At 44.6% G+C, this 9,870-nt stretch overlaps 1 pseudogene across 1 annotated transcript; it reads left to right on the plus strand.

Moving 5' to 3' along the window:
* The first annotated feature begins 257 nt into the window (after window positions 1-257).
* Window positions 258-7,770, plus strand: LOC311176190 (olfactory receptor 14A16-like; annotated as a pseudogene). The gene is made up of 2 exons: window positions 258-490; window positions 7,086-7,770. The product of its transcript is annotated as an olfactory receptor 14A16-like (transcript).
* The last annotated feature ends 2,100 nt before the right edge of the window (window positions 7,771-9,870 follow it).

Below are 9,870 nucleotides of genomic sequence, written 5' to 3' on the forward strand. Positions count from 1 at the left end.
ACGGGTCACTGACGCTGGAGAGGCCGAGCAGAGCAGGAGCTGAGATCCCTGTGGAGGGTCACTGGACAGAGCGTGGAGAGAGGTCAGTGGGGAAGGACATTGCTGGTCACCTGCAGAGAGACACCGCGGGTCCTGCACTGACGGAGGGTCCCAGCGTTTCATTCCTCTAGACTTTCACGCAGATGATGGCTCCAGGGGTGACCAATCTCACGGCCGTGACAGAATTCGTGCTCCTGGGTTTCCCCACCCAGGGTACCATGGGCTTCTTGCAAATGCTGCTATTCTCCTTGTTCTACCTGTGTGCCCTGCTAGGGAACGGGCTCATCGTCCTCATCACCACATGGACCAGCACCTCCACACCCCTATGTACTTCTTCCTGAGGATTCTGTCCTTCACGGACCTCTGCCTCATCTCAGCCACGGTCCCCAAGTCCATTGCCAACTCTCTGAGGCACAGAAGCTCCATCTCCTTCCTGGGCTGCGTTGTCCAGGTCTTCACTCTAGTGGTTTTAGGAGCTACAGAGCTGACCCTGCTCACGGTGATGAACGGGCTCATCGTCCTCATCACCACATGGACCAGCACCTCCACACCCCTATGTGCTTCTTCCTGAGGAGTCTGTCCTTCACGGACCTCTGCCTCATCTCAGCCATGGTCCCCAAGTCCATTGCCAACTCTCTGAGGCACAGAAGCTCCATCTCCTTCCTGGCTGTCTTGTCCAGGTCTTCACTCTAGTGGTTTTAGGAGCTACAGAGCTGACCCTGCTCACGGTGATGAGCCTTGACTTCTATGTTGCCATCTGCCACCCCCTGCACTATGAGGTCCTCATGAGCAGGGACAGGTGTGTGCAGCTGACAGCTGTGTTCTGACTGGGTGGGGGTCTCTATGCTGTGATGAACACAGCTAGAACCTTCTCCTTGTCCTGCTGTGGGTCCAGCGTGGTCCACCATTTCTTCTGTGACATCCCCCAGTTATTGGCTATTTCCTGCTCTGGAGATTTAATGAATGAGCTTGTCCCCATGTTCATTACCGTGGTGTTGGAATTCTGCTGCTTTATTTTCATTGTCATTTCCTATGTCCACATCTTCTCTGCTGTCAAGAAGATTGCATCCACAGAAGGTAAGTCCAAGGCCTACTCTACGTGCCTTCTCCACCTGCTGCTTGTGGTGCTGTTTGTCTCCACTGGATTCTTTGCTTATCTGAAGCCAACCTCAGGGACCCCGTCCATGTCTGACCTCGTCATTTCTATGTTCTACATGGTGGTGCCCCCCACCTTTAATCCCTCATATACAGTTTGAGGAACCAAGCCATGAAGCCGGCTGTGGGGAGACTGATGAAGGGGAGACTCACCAAAATGTAATAGAGAATATGAGTCATGACTCAATTAACAGACACTTATTTTAAATATTTGTATCATGCTGCCATTTTCATTCTTGTAATTACATGTAATTCCATTGCATAATTAAAATACATACTTATTTTAAAGTTATATTTATGATGACTTCATATATTCCTATAGCTTTAATTGATTTTCTTTTTAGCACTCAGGTATTTTCTGGTATTCCTTGTGTACTGGGGTAATTGAACTTCAGCATCTCATCTTTCTGCTGCCCTCCACTTCTTTGTTCCTGGCCAAGAGAGGTGATGTTTGGGTTTCACCTCAGGTGTCAGCAGAAGTTCTCTTACTGGGGCAACATCTCCATTCACCAATGCACTTCCCCCTTCCTGTCACTGACCCTCTTGGTTAAGTTTAGGGCCAGGGCCACAGGTAAGACAGAGGCCCCTTTACTTGTTGAGTGAGGACTTCACAGAATAATAAGGCCTGAGGATCTGTAGTGAATCTGAGTAGTCACAAACTTCTGTCTATAAGGACCACACGTGATGTGGTGGAGACCCTCCTGGAAGCTCTGGTGTGAGTGCCACCGGCATTTACCATAAACACACTCAACTCAAGGCGGACACCGGAAATAATACAGTGGCTGTGAATGCTGTTAATTTCATGTGCAGTATAATTTCTAAAAATTTAGTAAAATATATCGGGTAGGGTTTTTTAAGAATTAATAAGAGAACATAGAAAGCTATAATGGTGAAAGCAAAACAATAGCTAGTAGACTGCACCATACTCTAATATTTCCAGAGATAGTTGAGGAATGGTACTTGCAACATCATGCCACACTTTACATGTGTGTTTATCCACATTTATTTAATGACCAAGAATGCCTGGGAATTTGAGGAATATGTCCTTTTTGGGCACATTGTTATGGGCTATCAGTGTGCTTGTGTTTCCCTATGGAGTTGTTCAAACAAGAAAACTCATCAGATTTACATACCATAAATAACACTATCATTTAGTGTAGATGTAAAGATATAAAGAATTTGAAGAAGATTTAAATTTGGGAAGTGAAATGCCCCATGGGTATGGCCTGCTGTCTGGCCTCAATCATCTCTGAAGACTGCATCGACATCTGCTTTCCTATCTGTGATGTCCAATGTTTGAAAATTTCACGCCAAAATATTTCATGATAACATGTATTTCCAACTGGATATCAGACATTTAACCCATCCTCACCCTCTGAGGGTGACCCAGCCTGCAGCCAAGTGTAGTTCTATGTGGTCACAATGCCAATTTGGAGGTAGCCAGGCATAGTTAAAACATGGTGAAATCTCGATATTCAAATTTCAAGATTGACAACTTCCTACTGTTATTTAAATCATTGGCATTTATTGATCTATTGATAAAAAACTCTCTTAATATTGATTCTCGATACTGTCATGGCTTACTAGTCAATAGACATTATGCAATATAACAATAATGTTATGGGATGAGAATTCCAAACATGACTTGAATGAAGATGGTGAATCAGACTATTATAAAGATATACTGAGACTATTCTTTGCCTATATTTTGTCACTTTTGGGTAACATAATTGAAATTTTCAAATTAATAAATCATTAGCTGTCTCTAGGTTGTATTAACTTAAACATTTAAGCACAATTAAAGCTGTGTGGACAACATAATGTACACTAAGAAAGCTGTAGATTCCACTGAAAAAGAAATTAACTCAATAAGCCACTTCAGTGTAGTTGCAAAGTTACAAAATCAACACATGAAATCAATTGCCTTCTTATATGCAAAAAAAAAAAAGAAGTACAAGAGAAGTTAAGGAAACAAACCTACTTATAACCATGAGACTAAGTACCATGGAGTAAACATAACTAAGGAGGTGAAGATACAAAGAAAAGCGAAATACATTGTTAAAAGAAATAGAAAAGAGAAAGAAATGGAAAGTTATTCCATGACCTTGGCTTGGAAGAATCAACATTACCAAATGCCCATCTGACCCAAAGTAATCACAGATTCAGTATAATCCCAATAAGAAATTCTATGACATTTGCAAAAGAGATTAAAAAAAATACTTAAATGAATATGGAACCACAAAAGACCCCAAACACCCAAAACAACCCTGACAAAAATGAGGAAGAATGGTGGAGGCAGCACATTCCAGACTCCAGTCCATATAATAAAGCTCTAATACTTAAAGCAGCATGGTACAGGGATGAAAACAGACACACAGAGCAATGGATTATAATGAGGGCCCAGGAATACACCCCCATCGAGATGGACAGTTACTCTGTGACAGAGGAGCCAAGAGCACACACTAGAACAAAGAAAGTGGAGAAATGGTGCTGGGAAAAGCAGACAGACACACACAACAGAAGAAACCAGGTCACTGCCCCACACGCTACAGAAAAATAAACTCAAAACAGATAAACACCTGTTTGCAAAGATATGAAGTCACCATAGTCATGCAGCAAACCTAAGTTTGTGACACCACGTGCAGAATCCCTAATATTCCACTCCATTTTGTTAAGGTTAAAAGTAAAATTATTCAAACATTATAACAGTTCTAATTTAAATTCAGAATTACAGGTGCTGAAAATGGAAATTTTATTAGAAACTAATAAAGTTTCTCTTTCCAAAGGGCTGGTGACCCCCGTGGTCACCCACTTCTGCTGGACATCCATTGTCTTTCCAACCCACTCTTCCTCCCTTGACTCCCTTTGCCTCTCTCTGTGTCCCTTCCCTCCTGCCTCTGGCATGTCCACATCCCCCTCACAACCATCTCCAGGGCCTCCATCAAAGGGCACATGGTGGGTGATGGGCGACTATCCAGCTGTCTAGACAGGGACTCTTGGCACTGTTATTACTGATGGTGCCGACCACAGCAGACATAAAAGGTGGTGAATGGAACCTGGAAATGAGGATTTTCCTTTTTAAAAAAAAAAGAAAAAGATTTATTTATTTTTATACAAGATTGGGGTACAGGCCAGAGGCGCAGGAGGGTGAGAGGATTCACCTGAGACAGAGCAGGGAGCAGAACAGGCAGTCAACAGAAACACACTGCTGAGGGGAGCAGTGGACACAACAGGAGAGGTCTGTGGCACCCTGTGAAACCCTCGCTGGCCTGCCAGGATCAAACACGCACAGCTGAGGCAGCGGACAGATTCACAGTGTGATGCTCTGCCCACTGCACCACCAGGGAGGCCCAAAATAGGATTTTGCTATTCACTTCCATAGATGTGTGAGCCAGACACAAAATCACATCTACACACCAAGTGTGATAATCACTCGCTGAGATGCACTACAGAATGCTCCAATTAACACAGTCAAGTAAACACACACTTTCCCTCGGGAGGAAGGTCCCTGAAGGCTGGAATCTAGACAAATTCCAACACATGGACACCAGCTCCAGAGCTCAAATAGCCCAGCCCTGAGGCCCTGTGCTGTCCATGAGGCAGCAGCAGGACAGGGTGGAACATCCTGTGAGTGCTCAGAGACATCTCCACGAGCACCCCACGAGCATGGAGTGAGAAGCCTGAACATCCTCTGTCCACGCCACGGGGACAGCCTCAGGAGAGAGACTCGACACAGCAGCAGGAACTTTCCCCCAGTCTGCAGGTATTTGCAGGGGAGAATCCACTCACAATTGAAAGTTTTCAGATCAAGCTTTATTTTAGGCTTGAGAAAGTGCTGCAGTTATACTATTCATTTTGTAAATCATGACAACTAATGCTGAAAGTGCCCAAGTTGTCATGTCCCACTGCCCTGTCAGCCTGGGTGAGACTCAATGAGAGAAAACATATTGTTATTTGAGGGTTTTCCACAAATATACCATTTTAATATAATCATCATATCAGATGACTTTATGATAAATATGACATTTGTTTCATGAGTGATTTTAGCATACATCCATTAATGTGTATTAAGTGTTAAATGGAATCACAAAAAATAATCATTATTTTGTAACTAAGAAGAAATTCAGGATGAAATTTCAAAATATTTATTGCTAAATTTTGATTTCTTATTTCTTTTTGTTCCTAAATATTGGCAGATACGAAAGAAGAAATGCAACAACTTTTATAACAATATTTTACTACTTCATGGCTCTGACACTACAGTGCAGGTGGCAGGGACATCTGACTATTTATGGACATGAGCTTGATAATTTTCCCCAACTCCATCACTCAGGGATTGTTAGTGATAGAAAATAAAGTCACAGTGATTGAATAGAAAAAGAAGAATATATATCAAATTTTACATCAGTTATAATATGTACTTCAAATACTCAAAATATGTCTACAAATTTAACCATGTGGTATCCTTATTTGTTTTTTTTTGTTTTATTAAAATATTTGGAAATATTTCCACAATGTATTTTTATCAATTTATTCCCCACATTCTTCTAAAAATCCTGCCTTCACCAGGGCCTGCCCCTCCATTATCCCGCAGAGGGAAGAGAGGAGGAGAGTCGGGAGGGGGAGAGTGGGCAGGCCTGCCCCGTGTCCAGACGTCCCCACTCACTCATGGGCCTGGGGGGAAGAACAAACCTGCACCTGGGGGACCCGGGGCCCTGGGACTGGCAGGGACAGCCACATGCACAGACCATCTGGCTCAGCTCCAGAGCAGCCTCCTCCCTGCACAGATGTGCATGAGTCTGGGGGGAGACAGAAGGGCCGGGAGGGACCTGGGGGTGGACAAGACCATCCTGCAGGAGGGACATGTGGGTGTGACCCTGGAAGAGACTACGGGAAACGTGGTCTCTGGGTCCTCTGGTGTGAGGGTTCAGGTACAGGGAGATGAGGAGATGAGGGGATGGACCAGGAGGCAGCAGTGAGGCCACAGGGGCAGGAATCTGACAGAGGAGGCATCAGGACATGCCGCACGGGGACACCAATCCCAGATCATTCAGTTCCAGGACAGTGTTGGGTCCCGGGGGGCAGGAAAACGGGGACCCACACACCACATCTCTCTGTACACCCGTCACTGTGGGGCCTCCCCAGACGAGGGCTGTGCTGGAGGAGCAGGGACAGGATCTCCAGGGTGGGGAGGGGCTGGGCATGGTCATGTGTCCTCTGGGGCTGTGTCCTGGACAACCTCTGGGATGGGTGCTGGGCTGAGACACTGGGCCTTGGCAGGAGCTGGGCCAGCAGGAATAGGGTAGTGGGGAGGGGCAGTCAGTCTGGCTATGAGATCAACCAGAGCAGAAACCTATGATCAGCTGAAATTTTCCACCTTCCGATTCCAGATCCTGTATGATAAATTGCATTTTGCAGATGAAAGCAAAAGGCTCAACAGAGAGGGAAAGACATGGTGCTCCTCCACTCTACACCCTGAGCGTGACCAATGGGGAACACCTGTGACTGTCCTTGTAGGTGTCATCTAGACTCAGACTGGAAGGCTTCACTCATAATTTATTCTGCTTGATATATTTATACAGATGACAGCTCCAGGGGTGACGAATCTCACGGCCATGACAGAATTCTTCCTCCTGGGTTTCCCCACCCAGGTGACCATGGGCTTCCTGCATCCACTGCTCTTCTCCCTGGTCTACCTGTGCGCCCTGCTGGGGAACGGGTTCATCATCCTCATCACCAACCTGGACAGGCACCTCCACACCCCCATGTACTTCTTCCTGAGGAGTCTGTCCTTCTCGAACCTCTGCCTCATCACAACCACGGTCCCCAAGTCGATTGCCAACCCTCTGAGGCACAGCAGCTCCAACTCCTTCCCTGGCTGTGTTGTCCAGGTCTTCATGATGGTTATTTCAGCAGGTTCAGAGATGCACCTGCTCACGGTGATGAGCCTTGACCGCTATGCTGCCATCTGCCACCCCCTGCACTATGAGGTCCTCATGAGCAGGGACAGGTGTGTGCACTTGACAGCTGTGTCCTGGCTGGGTGGGGGTCTCTATGCTGTGATGCACACAGCTGGAACCTTGTCCTTGTCCTACTGTGGGTGCAACGTGGTCCACCAGTTCTTCTGTGACATCCCCCAGTTATTGGCTACTTCCTGCTCAGAAAATTTAATCAATGAGCTTGTCCCTTTTCTCACTAGTGTAGTGACGGAATCCTTTTGTTTCATATTCATCATCTTTTCCTATGTCCACATCTTCTCTGCTGTCAAGAAGATCCCATCCACAGAAGGGAAGGCCAATGTCTTCTCCACCTGCCTTCCCCACCTGCTGGTTGTGGTGCTTTTTCTCTCCACTGCATGCTTTGCTTATCTGAAGCCGACCTCAGGGACCCCATCCATATCTGACCTAGTCATTTCTATGTTCTACACGGTGGTGCCCCCCACATTTAATCCCGTCATATACAGTCTCAGGAACCAAGCCATGAAGTTGGCCGTAGGGAGACTGATGAAGGGGAGACTCACAAAAATGTAATAGAGAAGATTAGTTCATGACTCTATTATGAGATATTTATTTTAAATTTTCACATTATTGTCCCCTTCATATTCTTTTTTTAATTTTTTGAAAAAGGCATGTATTGTATGCATTTATTTGTTTATTTGTTTTTGTTTGTTTGTTTTGTTTATATATGCACTGGGTACAGTCAGAAGCACAGGAGGGTGAGAGAATTCAGCAGAGCCAGAGCGGGGAGCAGAGCAGGCAGAAGGACCTAAGCACACTGCTTAGGGGAGCAGCGGGCGGCAGGAGAGGTCTGCACGCCATGTGGGCCCCTCTTCTGGTGGCCGGGGAGCAGCCAGGGATCGAACTGGGGCCACAGAGGCTGCGGGGAGCTTCACAACCCAGCACTCAACCGCTGCTCCACTGGGGAGGCACCCCTTCATATTCTTTTAATTCCATATAATTCCATTGTATAATTTAAATATATATGCTCATTTTTAAGATATATTTACGATGACTTCATGTATTCTGCTCATTCACTCGATTAGCATTGATTGTTCTTCTTTTTAACACTTAGTTGCACTTTGATATTCTCTGTACAATGGAGGTCACTGAACTTCAGCATCTGTCTGCTGTTCTCCATTTCTGTGCTCCCGGCCGAGGGGCAATGGTTGGGCTTCATCTCAGTCATCAGCAGAAGTTCTCTCACTGGGTCAGCATCTCCACTATCTAAGGCACTTCCCCTTTCATGTTACTGATTCTCACGGTCACGTGTAGGATCAGGGGCTACGGGTGGAACAGAGGCCCCTGTACTTGATGAGTGAGGCCTTCATCGCATAGATGAGGCCTGAGGGCTCAATTTGTAAACTGAGTGTTCATGACCTTCTGTGTACAAGGACCCACACATGACGGGGTAGAGACCCTCCTGGAACCTCTGGTGTGGGTGCCACCGGCCTTTACCATAAACACACTCAGCGCACAGTGGACACCAGAAATAAGACAGTGGCTGTGAAAGCTGTTAATTCCATGTGCAGTATAATTACTAAAAATTTACTAAAATAGTGAGTAGGGTTTTTCAAGAAACAATAATGGAACGTTGGGAGCTATAATGGTAAAAAAAATACTAGTTAGTGGACTACGCAATATTCTAATATTTGCGGAGATAGTTGAGGAAGGGAGCTCACAACATCACGCCACACTTTCCTTGTGTGTTTATCCCCATATATTTAATTTCCTAGAATTTCTGGGAATTTGAGGACAATGTCCTTTTGGCCACATTATTATTGGATCTCAGAGTGTTTGCGTTTCCATGTGGAGTAGTTCACACGAGAAACCTCATCGGGTTTACATATGACAAATAACTCTTTCATTTAGTATAGATGTAAAGACATTAAGAATTTGAAGAAGATTTAAAATTGGGAAGTGAAATTCCCAAGTTTGTGGCTGCTGTGTGGCCTCAGCTCTTGTTTGCTGACTGCATCGACCCCTGCTTGCCCATCTGTGACGTCCAATGATTGAAAAGTTCACACCAAAATATTTCAGGATAATAAGCAGTTCCAAGTGGATATCAGACATTTAACTCATTCTCAGACATACATGCTGTGAGGGTGCTAATCAGGGTGACCTTGCATTCAGCCCAGGCAAGTTCCTTGTGGGCACAATGTCAGTTTGGAGCTAGCCAGGAATCGTTAAAAGATGGTAACATCTCTCTCTTTGAACTTCTGAGTTGACAACTTGCTGCTGTTCTTTTAAATCATTGGTATTTTTATTTTTCTGATGATAGATAACATTCTTATTATTAATTCTAGTTACTGTCATAGTTTACAGGTTAATAAAAGTTATGGGATATCAAGAGAAGGTTATGGAATATAATGAGAATTCAATACACATATTGAATGAAGAAGATGAATCAGACTATTATAAACATGTACTGAGTCTATTCATTGACTACAATTTGTCAGTTTTGTGTAACCTAATTAAAATATTTTAAATAATAAAACATTAACTGTCTCTCGGTTGTATGGATTTAAACATTTCAGCACAATTAAAGCTGTTGTGGACAATGTAATATACGATCAGAAAACAAAAGGTTCCACTGAAAAAACGAATTAAAATAATAAGCCACTTCAGTGTAGTTGAAAGTGTAAAAAATCAACACACAGGGCCTCCCCAGTGTCGCAGC

The sequence above is a fragment of the Talpa europaea genome (assembly GCF_964194135.1).
Source record: "Talpa europaea genome assembly, chromosome: 8".
Taxonomy (NCBI): Eukaryota; Metazoa; Chordata; class Mammalia; order Eulipotyphla; family Talpidae; genus Talpa; species Talpa europaea.